General features: G+C 36.6%; 1 protein-coding gene and 1 long non-coding RNA gene across 3 annotated transcripts in view; both read right to left on the reverse strand.

Moving 5' to 3' along the window:
- The window catches only part of UBE2E2 (ubiquitin conjugating enzyme E2 E2), a 357,299-nt gene that overhangs the window by 292,750 nt on the left and 50,673 nt on the right, over positions 1–13,876 (reverse strand). The window lies entirely within an intron of this gene.
- LOC148108387 (uncharacterized) overlaps positions 1–13,876 on the reverse strand; it is a 51,241-nt gene that overhangs the window by 20,533 nt on the left and 16,832 nt on the right. Inside the window, exon 1 of the long non-coding RNA XR_015727850.1 lies at positions 1–13,876. This exon is cut by the window's right edge and continues 16,832 nt beyond it. This is a non-coding gene — a long non-coding RNA (uncharacterized LOC148108387).

The following is a 13,876-nucleotide window of genomic DNA, read 5'->3' on the forward strand; positions in this document are numbered from 1 at the left end:
CTCTCGCCTAAAGGTTAATAGTTCCTTCTCTCATCCCGTTACAGAAGGTAAAGACAGGAGTCCAGGAGGTACATCTCAGTTTTATATCACCAACGTTACACTAGCTTTTCCTCATCAGAAAGTTATTTTCCTTCGTACATTTAGAAAGCAAGCTAGCACAATTCCAAAAGAGTTTTATGCCTTCTGAAGCTAAAGACTTTTATAAAGACTGCAGTAAGATTTAAGCATTATGCAATCTCAGTGGTTTGCCTTAACTTCTACACAGGTAAAAGGTTTTTCAAATACCAAAGCATTCCAAACAGTCTTGCCTCTCTAACACAGGCTATTATACTTTCAAGGACTTTCAAAAGTAATTTCTAAGGTTTTAAAGTATTCTACCACACCCTTACACTGCTAACTAAAATACCAAATATTCCAATGAATTATAGGGATTTATTACATAGGAGATTATGTTCTTACTTTTAAAAAAATGTTTTTATACATAATTGGATTAGAGAACTCTTTCATTTTCACATTCTAAATTTTATGTTTTCTGATTTAGTTTTTTTAATTAAAATATCCTGAAATAATCTTGGCACTGAAAACAATTCAAGTACAATTTGATTTAGGCTTATAATTTACAACTGTTTTCCATTCTAAAAAGAAAAAGTATTATAAACATAAATAATAAATGGTGTTTTTAAATTGTATAATATATCCATCATGCTTACTATATGTACAATGACTTCAAAAAAGAACTATTAAAAATCTCCTTTTTAAGTCAGAAGCTTTCAAAGACATACAGATCAGCAATATTTTTAAAGAATTATTTGTTTATTTGCAAGAGAGAGAACGCTCATGAGTGGGAAATGCAGAGGGAGAGGGAGAGAGAATCTCAAGCAGATTTTGCACTGAACGAGGAGCCCAACATGGGGCTCAGTCCCACGAACTGACACCATGACCCGAGCTGAAACCAAGAGCTGGACACCCAACTGACTGCACCACCCCCCACATCAGTAATTTTTAACCCTGCAATGTTAACACGCATATCTAGGACACCACTGTGATGAACTAAAAAGGGAAATTTAACAGTAAGATAGTACTTTCAATGACACAAAAGACAGAATAAAATTTTAATTTTTTTAAAAAACATATTTACTTTTGTGAGAAAGTAAACTGCTTTTGATAAAGACATTAAACAAAATCCCCCTTCAACTTCAGGTCCTCTTAGGTTCTGGTTCTCTCATCCTTTCCACAACTTGCTTCTATAAAGAGAAGTCTACACACGGAGTACTTTTGTGAGAAAAGGGAATTCCAGGCCAAGTATTATATTTAATGAATTTAAGTTAGATTTTGCAGTCTATTGATCTAATTTCATGTATTTTCTGTCCATAACTCTTAGTTAAGGAAAATGAGTAAATTTCTTTTGTTTCTAAAATGGGAAGGTTCTCCAGACCTCTTTTACCCTGAAGTCTTCCACAAAAATCTTCTATTTAGGAAGTGAAACACCATAAAGCTCTTCAAATATGTTAAATCATGTAAACAACTTCTACAGGGTAGACGTCACTAAATTCAACTCTAAGAAAAATTGCTGTATTTGATTTTTTGTAAATACTGTTTTTTATGAGAAGAAATAATTTAACAAAAATTCAACGTTTTCAGTAGATACTCAGATAAAAGGGGAAAAAATCCTAGTATCTTATGGAACTATGTCCCCCCAAATAACTTAAATATAACTTTACACACACACACACACACACAGACACACACACGCTTCCAAGGGTCACTAGGAAGTAGTAATGTAGGGGTGCCCAAGAGACATGGAGGCTGCTTTGTTTATTTTAGGAGAGGGGATGGCCCTTCAGCAGCTCTTCTGTAGTTACTCAAGAAATCCCACAGAGATACTGGTTGGTAATTTCATGTCCTTGTTGCATACATTTCCCATAATCTAAAGTCACTTTTTGTGACTTCTTTTCCACTGCAACTTAAAAAAACAGATTAAAAAAAAATCATTATGCTGTACACCTGAAACTAACATTGTATGTTAATTATACCTGCAATAGAACTTAATTTATTAATAAATTTTAAAGAGAGAGGAGAGTTTTAAGTACGACACAGGAAGGTAGCAAACTAGAGAGAAGAGGTGCCCGGCGTCTGAGCCCTGCAAGGGGGCAGAAGAGAGAACTGCAGCCAGGTCATCTGTGGGGCCCAAGATACTCTGCAGAGAAGACAGGGGCGGGGGTGACACTCTCAATGGGAAGAGATAACACTGCAATGATTCATGGAGTGTGTCCTTCACCTACTCTATGCTGTCCTCAATAAAAGTTCACTTGTTCCCTAAAAACAAACAAACAAAAAACTCAACATTTCAGATGACATGATTATCTTCTGAAAAATCTAAAAAAATCAACAAAAACATTCCTGAAATAAGCAATTACAGCAAGGTTATATGATACAAGGTCAATGCACAAAAGTTAACTGCCTTCCCATACACCAGTAATGAACAAGTGAAATTTGGAAATGAAAAATACAATCCCATTTACATTAGGCCCCCCAAAAATGAAATACTTAGTTATAAATCTAACAAAGTATGTACAAGCTCTATATGAGAAAAACTGAAAAAACTCTGATGAAAGGAATCAAAGAATTAAAGACATGGAGATATATTCTATATCCATGGATAGGAAGATTGAATATTGTCAAAATGCTAGTTCTTGATTCCAAAGTTTATAAGGAGAGACGAGAGACCCAGAAGAGCCAACGAAATATTGAAGGATAAGAAAAATGTTTAAGGACTACCCAACTTCAAGACTTACTATAAAGCTATAATAAAGATAGTGCAATACTGGTGAAACAGACAAATCAATGGAACAGAACTGAAAGCCCAGAAATACCCCCGCATAGTCAACCTGATCTTTGACAAAGGAACGAAGGTAATACAAAGGGAGTTTTTCAACAAATGGTGCTTAAATAACTAGACATTCACATGCAAAACAACAACAATGAATCTAGACACAAACCTTACAACCTTTACAAAAGTTAACTCAAAATGGAACACAGATCCAAATGTAAAAATGCAAAACTATAAAACTCCTAGAAGATAACATAGGAGCAAATCTAGATGACGTTGGGACTAGTGATTTTTTTTAGACACAACATCAAAGGTATGATCTATGAAAAAAAGAACTGATAAACTGGACTTCCTTAAAATTAAAACTTTCTGCTCCAAAAAGACACTGTCAAGAGGATGAAAAGACAAGCCACAGACTGGGAGAAAATATTTGTAAAAGATACATCTGACAAAGAACTGCTATTCAAAATATAAAAGAATGCTTTAAACTCAACAATAAGAAAATAAACCACCAATTTAAGAAATGGGCCAGAAATGGACCCACAACTATATGGTCAACTAATCTTCAACAATGCAGGAAAGAATATCCAATGGAAAAAGTCTCTTCCACAAATGGTGTTGGGAAAACTGGAAAGAAACATGCAGAAGAATGAAACTGGACCGTTTCTTACATCATACACAAGAAATAAATTCAAAATGGGTGAAAGACCTAAATGTGAGACAGGAAACCATCAAAATCCTAGAGGAGAGCACAGGCAGCAACCTCTTTGACATTGGCCATAGCAACTTCTGATTAGACACAGTCTCCAGAGGCAAGGGAAACAAAAGCAAAAATGAACTACTGGGACTTCATCATTATAAAAAGCTTCTGCACAGCAAAGGAAACAATCAACAAAACTAAAAGGCAGCCTACTGAATGGGAGAAGGTATTCACAAATGATATAACCTATAAAGGGTTAATACCCAAAATCTATAAGTAACTTATCAAACTCAACACCTAAAAAACAAATAATCAAGAAATGGGCAGAAGACATGAATAGACATTTTTCCAAAGAAGACATACAGATGGCCAACAGATACATGAAAAGATGCTCAACGTCCCTCATCGCCATGGAAATACAAATCAAAACCTCATGAGATATCACCTCACACCTGTCAGAATGGCTGAAAGTTACCAACACAGGAAACAACAGATGTTGGCAAGGATGTGGAGAAAGGGGAGCCCTCTTACACTGTTGGAGGGAATGCAAACTGATGCAGCCACTCTGGAAAACAGTGGAACCTGTTTTTTTTTGAGGAACCTCAAAAAGTTAAAAATAGAGGGCTACCTGGGTGGCTCAGTAAGTTAAGCATCTCCCTTCAGCTCAGGTGATGCTCTCAGGATCCTGGGATGGAGCCCCATGTGGGGCTCCCTGCTCAGTGGGGAGACTGCTTCTCCCTCTCCCTCTGCCATGCCCCCTCCTTGTGTTCTCTTTCTCTCTCATTCTATCTCATAAATAAATAAATAAATAAATAAATAAATAAATAAATAAATAAATAAATAAAATCTTTAAAAGAAAAAGTTAAAAATAGAACTACCCTATGACCCAGCAATTGTACTACTAGGTATTTACCCAAAGGATATAAAAATACTGATTTGAAGGGCCACATGCACCCCAATGTTTATAGCAGCATTATCAACAATAGCCAATTTATGGAAAGAGCCCAATTGTCCATCAACTGATGGAGGGATGAAGAAGATGTGGTATATACATGCATACACACATGTGCGTGCTCACGGAATATTACAAAGCAATCAAAAAGAATAAATCTTGCCACTTGCAGCAAAATGGATGGAGTTAAGAGTGCATTATGCTAAGCGAAACAAGTCAGTGAGAGAAAGACAAATACCACATGATTTCATTCAAATGTGTGATTTAAGAAACAAAACAGATGAACACAGGGGAAGGGGGGAAGAAAAGAGAGGAGAGGCAAACCATAAGAGACTCTTAACTATAGAGAAGAAACTAAGGGTTGATGGAGAGAGGAGGGTGGGGGATAGGCTAAATGGGTGATGGGGATTAAGGAGGGCCCTTGTTATGAGCACTGAGTGTTACCTGTAAGTGATGAATCACTAAATTCTACTCCTGAAACCAATATTTCACTATACGTTAACTAAACTAGAGTAAAAACTTGAAACAAAAAAAAAAAAAAATATTACTCCTGGGGCGCCTGGGTGGCTCAGTCGTTAAGCGTCTGCCTTCGGCTCAGGGCGTGATCCCAGAGTGCTGGGATGGAGCCCCGCATCGGGCTCCCTGCTCCATTGGGAGCCTGCTTCTTCCTCTCCCACTCCCCCTCCTTGTGTTCCCTCTCTCACTGGCTGTCTCTCTCTTTGTCAAATAAATAAGTAAAATCTTTGGGGGAAAAAAAAATTACTCCTGTAAAAAAATAACGCAAAGTGAAATGTTCAGTTTTATGAACAAGAACATGCTAAAATCAAATGATTACTGTGTCTACTAAAAAATACTTAGTCTTTAATCAAATATTTGATCAAATATTTTATATATTTTTTCTGGTATAATAAATTAATTGTACTATGGGTATGAAAAAAAATGGGCCAAAGGCCTTAAGAGATATCCTCACTACAAAGATACACCTATGGCAAATAAGCATATGAAAAGATGCTCAGGCACCTCGGTGGCTCAGTCAGTTGACCGTCTGACTCTTGCTTTCAGCTTAGGTTGTGATCTCAGGGTTGTAGGATTGAGCCCCACATCAGGCTCTAAGCTCTGCACAGAGTCTGCTTAAGATTCTCTCTCCCTCTTCCTCTGCCCCTCCCCCATGCACTCACACTCTCTCTCAAATAAATAAATCTTTAAATAAAAGAAAGGATACTCCATATCATGTGTAATCAGGGAAATGCAAATTAAAACAATGAGATACCATCATACACCTATAAGAATAGCCAAAATCAAGACACCAAATCCTGTGAGAATGTAGAGCAATAAAAACTCTCATACATTGCTGGTGGGAGTGCAAAATGGTACAGCCACTCTGGAAGACAGTTTGGCAGTTTCTTGCAAATTATACTCTTACTATAGAATCCAGCAATCATACTGCTTGGCATTTAGCCAAAGGAATTGAAGCCTTATGTCTACACAAAAACCTGCACACAGATGTTTACAGCAGCTTTACCCCAAAACTTGGAAGTTACCAAGATGTCCTTCAGTAGGTGGATGGATAAATAAATTGTAGCATACCCAGACAATGAAATATTACTCAGTGTTAAAGACAAATGAGCTATCAAGCCATGAAAAGACACGGAGGAACTTTAAGTGCATATTACCAAGTGAAAGAAGCCCGCCTGAAAAGACTACGCACTTTATGATTCCAACTATATGACATTCTGGAAAAGGCAAAACTATGGAGACAGTAAAAAGAAAAGGGGTTGGGGAAGGGAGAGCGGACTAGAGAGAGCACAGATGATTTTTTTTCGGGCAGTGGAACTACTCCATATGATATAATGGTGGATACATGTCATTATAAATTTTCCAAACGCACAGAAAGTATACCCCCCGAGTGAACCCTCATATAAACTATGGACTCTGAGTGATAAAGATATGTCAACGTCGGTTCATCAGTTGTAACAAACATACCACTCTGGTGGGGAATGTTTGATAATGGGGGATACGATGCATATGTGGGAGTACGAGTTACCTGGGAAATCCATACCTTCTGCTCAATTTTTCTGGGAACCTAAAACTGCTCTAAAAAACAGGTGTATTTTTTTTAAATGTTACATATACAAAAAAATTAAAAATAGATTTTACTTATATAAAATTGTAACTTAAATAACTGCCAAGGACTTTCTGTGTTTTAGAGAAAGGTTTTTATTTCACACAAGACAAAACATTATGACAAATAACTTTTCCTTCCTTTTTATAGAGAAGGAGGGATGGAGGGGAGGGGGAGTGGGAGAGAATCTTAAGCATGCTCCACACCCAGCACAGAGCTCAATGTGGGGCTCAATCTCACAACCCTGAGATTATGACCTGAGCCGAAATCAAGAGTCGGACACTTAACTGACTGAGCCTCCTAGGTGCCCCTACCTTTTTCTTTCTTGAGGTTAGACCCATTTTTAGGAGATCACTACCAAAAGAAACATGTTTATTATAATCAACATAGTGATATGATTTTTGGTAGCTCATCTTACTGTTGTTATTAATAAAACTAATAGAGAAAGGCAAACTACTTAAAAGCAGCCCATTCAAATGCAGTACCTTAAGGTAACTTTTCAGTAGGCCATGAGTCAACTGCTAGAAACAGGTTTAAGTTGTTTTTCTACTTTTACTATCACTACCAACCCACTTATATCAAAATCATTTCCAATGCTATGACTCACCCTCTCATATTCTACACTAAACTGTTGGTGATATCTCTTCCTTTGCGTCATACCAGAAACATGTACTAGTCACCATCTTTACTTCCCTTGTGAAGCATCTACTGTTTTGCCTCTTGCCTTCCTAATATAAGGTCTTAGTCTTATCTTCAGTATGTTCAATTACATGCTCTAATCTTGCACATGCAGTTGCCATTTCATCCTGCTAGCATTCCAATCCCAACGCTGTGCTAGGCTTAGCCTCCATTATCAATATAATTAATTCATACTTTACAGAGCAATCACATGGTTATATATGTACTGTCATCTCTTCTCATTAACCTTTTCTTTTTAAATCCATTTCTAATACTCATTTCTCCCAGGAAGAGAATTCTTTTTAATGGCAGTGGCTGAACAGATGAAAGAAGTAGAACTAAATGAAGAAAAGCAAAACTATGTAACATAAGGAATTATACCAAGTGCAGGAGACTTCTTTCTAATTATTAATTTTATAATCCAGGAAGATGCAGAAAGATAAAGCAAATGTCAGTCTGTATACTATAAATTTTTCCACAAAATACTTCTGTATTTGTTCAAATTAAAGAAGAGACGAAAGTGATGCTGACATGTCTAAGACTAGATATTGGATATTTTTTTGGTTTCAAATGTACCATGAATAAAAAATTAAAAAAAAAAAAAGAGCCAGAACAAAGTCCTAATATATTAAACTCTTCTTCCCTTAGGCAAGATAAAGCAGTGAAGTAAACACAAGAGAGTTATTTTGTTGCAGACCTTCATTCATGAGATTGCCCTTAGACAGAAATGTAAGAATAAAAGTTCAGCTCACTGTCTGATTTAACAGGCTTGGAGATATGGGACCAGCAAAGGGCTAGTCTAGCTCTGATGGAGAAGAGCTGGGTAGGAGAAGATCACCAAGAAAGATCTTAGCCTGAGCCATGTGCTGTCATTGTCATTACATCTATCCCATTTAGATGACAACCTGAGACCATTACAGCTCTGGCTTGGCCTTTCCTGAAAGATGGAGACCCACAGAGAGGAGCCATGGTTCAGGAGTTATTTAAAAAAATTTCTCCCATAAGCTGCATCCATCTAGAGGAAAGAAATACATGTTCCATAAATACTCCCTATCCCAAGACCTGAGGTGGGAAAATAGGGAAATGACTAAGTTGGTGCCACTTCCTTCTTGATTCACAACACCCAAATAAATGGATTTCTATTCTTTTTTAAACGCCTGATGTTCTATCGAACAATACAAATGGGTAGGAGGAAATAAAATAGCCTGCATATTACTCAAGCTAGACCAGATGCCACTCTAGCAACCTCTGGGAAAACTACAGAAATGGACAGTAATAAGAAGAAAGTGATTTTCTGTGTGGGTTTGAGTATATGTGTGCTTTAGAACGTAGATAAAGCTCCTAGGCAAACAACTAAATATCAAAGCAATATCTAAAGCACTGCATTAAAATACAGAAAAAACTCAGAGCAAAAAATGCAGTAATGCTACTGACCTAATTCAGTATTATAACGAAGAATTTATATAACCTAATAATTTCAAAGGGACTTTATTAATTGCTTTCAAAGAAACTAACATAACCTCAACAAATCACGCTTTTCTTCCTTTTTAAAATTTACAACTAAGAATTAAAATGCTCTTGATAAAATAACATACCCTCAGGAAAACAGTTTGAGATTAAAACATAGAAACGTATTTAGTTTATGTTACTAATAAACATGCACATGCATGTGTACACACACACACATCGTGTTACAGAATATCCTTTAAGACAACAAAAACAGGAAACAGGGGCGCCTAAACAGCTCAGCTGGTTAAGCATCTGCCTTTGGCTCAGGTCATGATCTCTGGGTCCTGGGATAGAGCCCCGCATCGGGCTCCCTGCTCAGTGGGGAATCTACTTCTTCCTCTGCCTCTGCCCTCTCCCCCACCCCATTCATGTGCACTCTCTTCCTCAAATAAATAAAATCTTTTACAAAAATAATTTAAAAACAGTAATCTAAATCCCCAAGCATTCAATATGACACAGCAGCATCAATACTTGACCTAGATAAAAAAAAGCTAAAATAAGTAATTATTTTCATCAGAAATATCATGATTGTGTAAAAATAATACTAATTTCAGTGAAGACTTCTCCTATATACATAAAAGCATGTGTATACTAAAAAGAACTTTGTAATGAGAACTTCATAAGAACAAAAGAAAAATCATGGGGCCCAGACTCACGCGCCAAGTTTATTTCTAAAGATCAGGCAAACGGAATGATCTCCACAGCTGCCACAGAGGCTTATGAAGGGCAGCATCGTTGGCTTTTCTAACAGTACTGTTTCCTGAATTAACTTCAAAGGCTTGTGTGGGGAAGCAAGTTTACTAATAAATTCTTTCAGAAGCTGAGTACTGTATTTCATTCCCAGCTACTGGGAAATTTATCCAACACTAAAATAGTTTAAAATAAGCTAAATCTGCTAAAACTCAAGATGAAGACACTAAATGTGATCAAAAGTAACATGCTCAGAAGCTCATACTTTTGTAAAACGGAAAAAAGAAAAGCGCTTAAACCTATAACCACTTCCCACTAGACCACTGTCAGTTATCTGGAAATGCCTTTTCTCCCTATTTTAACTCTTTCTGTACCTGTCTTTCTCAATTCCCTTTAGCTGTCTCACTAAAACCCTGAATTTTTGCTTTCTGTCCATATAGTGTATACTTAATAAACAGTAACCTCTACCTTTTACCTCTTTTCAATTGCACTATTTTGAAGTTAAATAAAACCTACCCCTTAAATTGTCCTTCACTATAACTCAACAAATTGTTTTTAAATAAGATGTGTTGACGATGGCCAAGTTCTATGAAATCATAAACCACTCAGGCAGTGCTGAGTGGTTATCCTTTTCATTAACAAATTTCTTTTAACCATGGCCATTTAGGGGTGCCTGGGTGGCTCGGTCAGTTGGGTGGTTTGACTCTTGATTTCGGCTCAGGTCATGATCTTGGGGTCCTGGGATCAGGCCCCTCGTCTGGCTCCGTACGCAGCAAGAAGTCCGCTTGAAGTTTCTCTCTTCCTCTCCCTCTGCCCCTCCCCCTGCTCCTGTTCTCTCTCTAAAATAAATAAATAAATCTTGAAGGAAAAAAAATGGTCATTTATTTACTGACATATCATGAGGCCCAAGAAAAAATGTCTGAAAGAAACTGAGTCACCACTCCCTTTAAGACTTTGTAAAACTACTAGAGAATAATCTGGCTATATCCTGCCTTTCCAAACTGTTCTTTTTCGTACTCCCATTCTCTCTTCTAATTTCCACTTAACTATCAAAACCCAGGTCACATACGGCCTCCTACAGCAAATTCTCCTTGGTCACTCCTTCCCAGCCAGGATCGAACACTCCCCCTCACCCCTATATAATCTCGTAACAGCCTATCATTTCCTTTAGAACAACATAATGTTTGAATCAGAGGGATTTTTTTTTAATTTTTTTATTTTTTTGAGAGAGTGAGAGTATGTACAGAGGGTGGGGATGAGGGGAAGAAGTAGAGGGAGAAGGTGCAGGACCAGTGCAGGGGCTGTATCTCACAACCCTATGATCACGACCTGAGCCGAAATCAAGAGTCGGATGCCTAACCAACTAAGCCACCCAGAGGCCCTGTGAACAGGAATTTTAAATGAGGTCAATAAACCTTAACATATAAATTTAAACCAATATACCAGATTTTAGTTAATTATTACTCCCCACATTGGACCACCACATGTTCCTTGAGAATAGAGGCTCTTTGATTTATGGATCCCTAGTCATTTGCACTAACCAGCACAGACTAGCTTCTCAAACACTGGCTACCGGGATTCCTATGTCAGTACCCCACAAACATGTACTTACTTATACCTCTACAAACCAGATATTCCCTAAATCCAGGATTAATATCTCTGTGCCTCTGCTCATGCTATTCCCTGTTATATGGGAATATTCCTATTATTTACTTCATGGATCCTCTGTTGCCTTCAAAGCCCCCCACCTGAAAAAACACTGCTTATTTCATGACCTTTTATCATCCTTCAAGGCTCAGAACCTGTCACAACCTCAGTAATGTCTGCCCAGCTTCCTTCCATCAAAATTATCTCTCTTCCCCACAATTTCAAGTCATTCTTGATGTAAACATCAGTTGAAGTGTTTAAATAAAATGCAATTCGTATCAGGGTCTAATCACAGGCAAAGATGAGTCTCCTCAACTAAAGCAAAGCTCCCTTGGAACAAGCTATTCATTTTCATTCATTACCTGTCTCCCCCCCCCCCCGGAAATTTTATAAGTACTCCATAAGTGTATTTAAAATAAATGCCTAGCTATCCATTCCACAGCATAATAGTAGAAAATGTAAACAAATAGGTCTACAATCAAAATGTGAATAAACAGAATAGTATCCTATTGACATTTTTAAATTCATAAACATTTTCAGTGCCTTTAAAAATCAGCTTATTTCATTAAGAAACAGCAACTTAAAACAGTAACTTTTAAGGTTTACCTGACTTCATAAAAACACACTATGTAGTAAACTGAACTTCAAGAGTCCTCCCAAAGCATTTGTCTGTCTTTCTTCTCATGACAATTAAATATTACTTTTTATTTAACTCTATCCCACCAAGACTGGCACTTTTCTTGAGAACAAGCTCTTCTTAAAAATATAAATCTACATTTAAATTTTAAAATCAGTACAATATTATTTCACAGAGACCAGAAAAGAGGAAAGGAAATTATCTACAACCTCATTACTCTAATGCAAGAATTATAAATTTCCTTTTCCTTTCAAATCTTTTCTAAGATTTTATTTATTTGAGAGAGAGAGAGAGAGGGCACGCATGGTGGGGGGGAAAGGGAGGAAGAGGGAGAAGCAGACTGCCCACCAAGCACGGAGCCCAATGTGAGGGCTCGATCCCAGGACCCTAAGAACATGACTGGAGCTGAAGTCAGGCGCTTTACCGACTGAGCCACCCAGGCGCCCCTCAAAACTTCTAAAGATTTATATTTTATAAACTTATAATCATACAGCTTACTCTTTATATACATCTCTTCATATTGCTATATACTTTGTCTACTTATTTTTATAGGATACATAACCATCCAATGAAAGGATTAACCACGATTTAACTATTTCTCTTCATATAATATTGTCTACATTCACATTTTCACTGTTACACACATTAGTCTTTACTTTTAATTATTTTCCATAAGCTAGAGCCACTCATGTTAAATTACTGAATTAAAGGTTATGGACAACATTTCTATTGCTTCTGAAGCACAGTGCCGACAACATGCTTCAGAGGGAGCTGTGTCTTTCATGGTCCTCCAGCAACATCATTTCATCAGCACTGTGTATGGTTCCTTCTTGTTTAAAATAATCTTTCCCTGATTCCTAGCAAGTTTAAACATTTTTCATATGCCTATGTGCTAAGCCTATTTCCTTTGTGAACCCTGTTTTTGTACTCTGTATGCCCATTTACCTAACACAGTCATCATGGTTTTCTTACTGGTTTGTCATACTCTGCCTGTCTCATTTACTCTGAATACATTTTCTAGTTGTTATTTGCCCCCTTGGGAGTATTTTTTCCTCCCTCTCCACCAATACAAACTTTTTTAAGCACTGTAGTTTGCAATTTTATCTAGTCAAATTACTTGGGGTTTTTTTGCAATTTCATCTATCACTTCTATAAGGCATCCCCAAAATCTTTTTCCTCTTAGTTTTATTTTTCTTTTATATTTAACCTTCTAACTCATGGATAAGGAATATGTCATCTCTGCATGCCTCCACAGAACATTTCTCTTTAAGCATTCAATAAACGTTTCTTAAATATTCCTTATTGAGAGATAAATTATAAAAAATACTACCTATTACTATAATATTACTAGTCTCTTTATAGGCTATTCAGCCAATAAATACAGATACAAAAGTGAAATAATACTCTATAATGAAGAAGACAATGGTGCAGAATTTGTTTCTATTATGAGAATACAAATCGTAATGTTTAAGAAAATCTGTTTTTGTTGGCAAACCCAATTTTAATGTCCATGGTTAAGTCATACAACTTTTTTTTTTTTTTTGCATACATAACCTGCAGAGTAGCAAGCTAGATAATACTGTGTTATTCATTATCCTAAGTCATAGTCCTCAGATGTGTTACTCACAAAGCTCTATGCTGTGGAAAGAAGCACTACTGAATAATTTATTACAATTCATACCATAACACTGCTATATAATAATTCACAGACACAACACAACCACTTATAATGATACCTTGGTAGTCTGTTTGGGGTTTTTTGTCAGTCATCAACTCTTCAACAGAAAAATATATTATGTCTATACAATTTATAGATTTAACAACCAAAATGCTGCCTAGTGAAAAGCAGACAAGCTTTATTCCTCTTTTCCAGCTTGAGTAATTGTAATTTTATTTTGTTGCAGAGAAACAGTCAATCAGGCCAAACGGCCTACTACAATAAAAAACATAATACATGTGCCCCCTTGGATTATAGCACATTTATGCAGAGTACCTGTCAATATAATTTGCATTTGAAAACCTATAAAAAACATTGTTAAAATGACAGCTGTGGAAATTAATCTGAGTAGTGAGGTTGGCAGCACAGGCTATATTTCACTGTAATGGTTACA

This window comes from Ursus americanus, chromosome 20 (genome assembly GCF_024610735.1).
Source record: "Ursus americanus isolate L20-20 chromosome 20, mUrsAme1.1.p, whole genome shotgun sequence".
Classification (NCBI taxonomy): Eukaryota; Metazoa; Chordata; class Mammalia; order Carnivora; family Ursidae; genus Ursus; species Ursus americanus.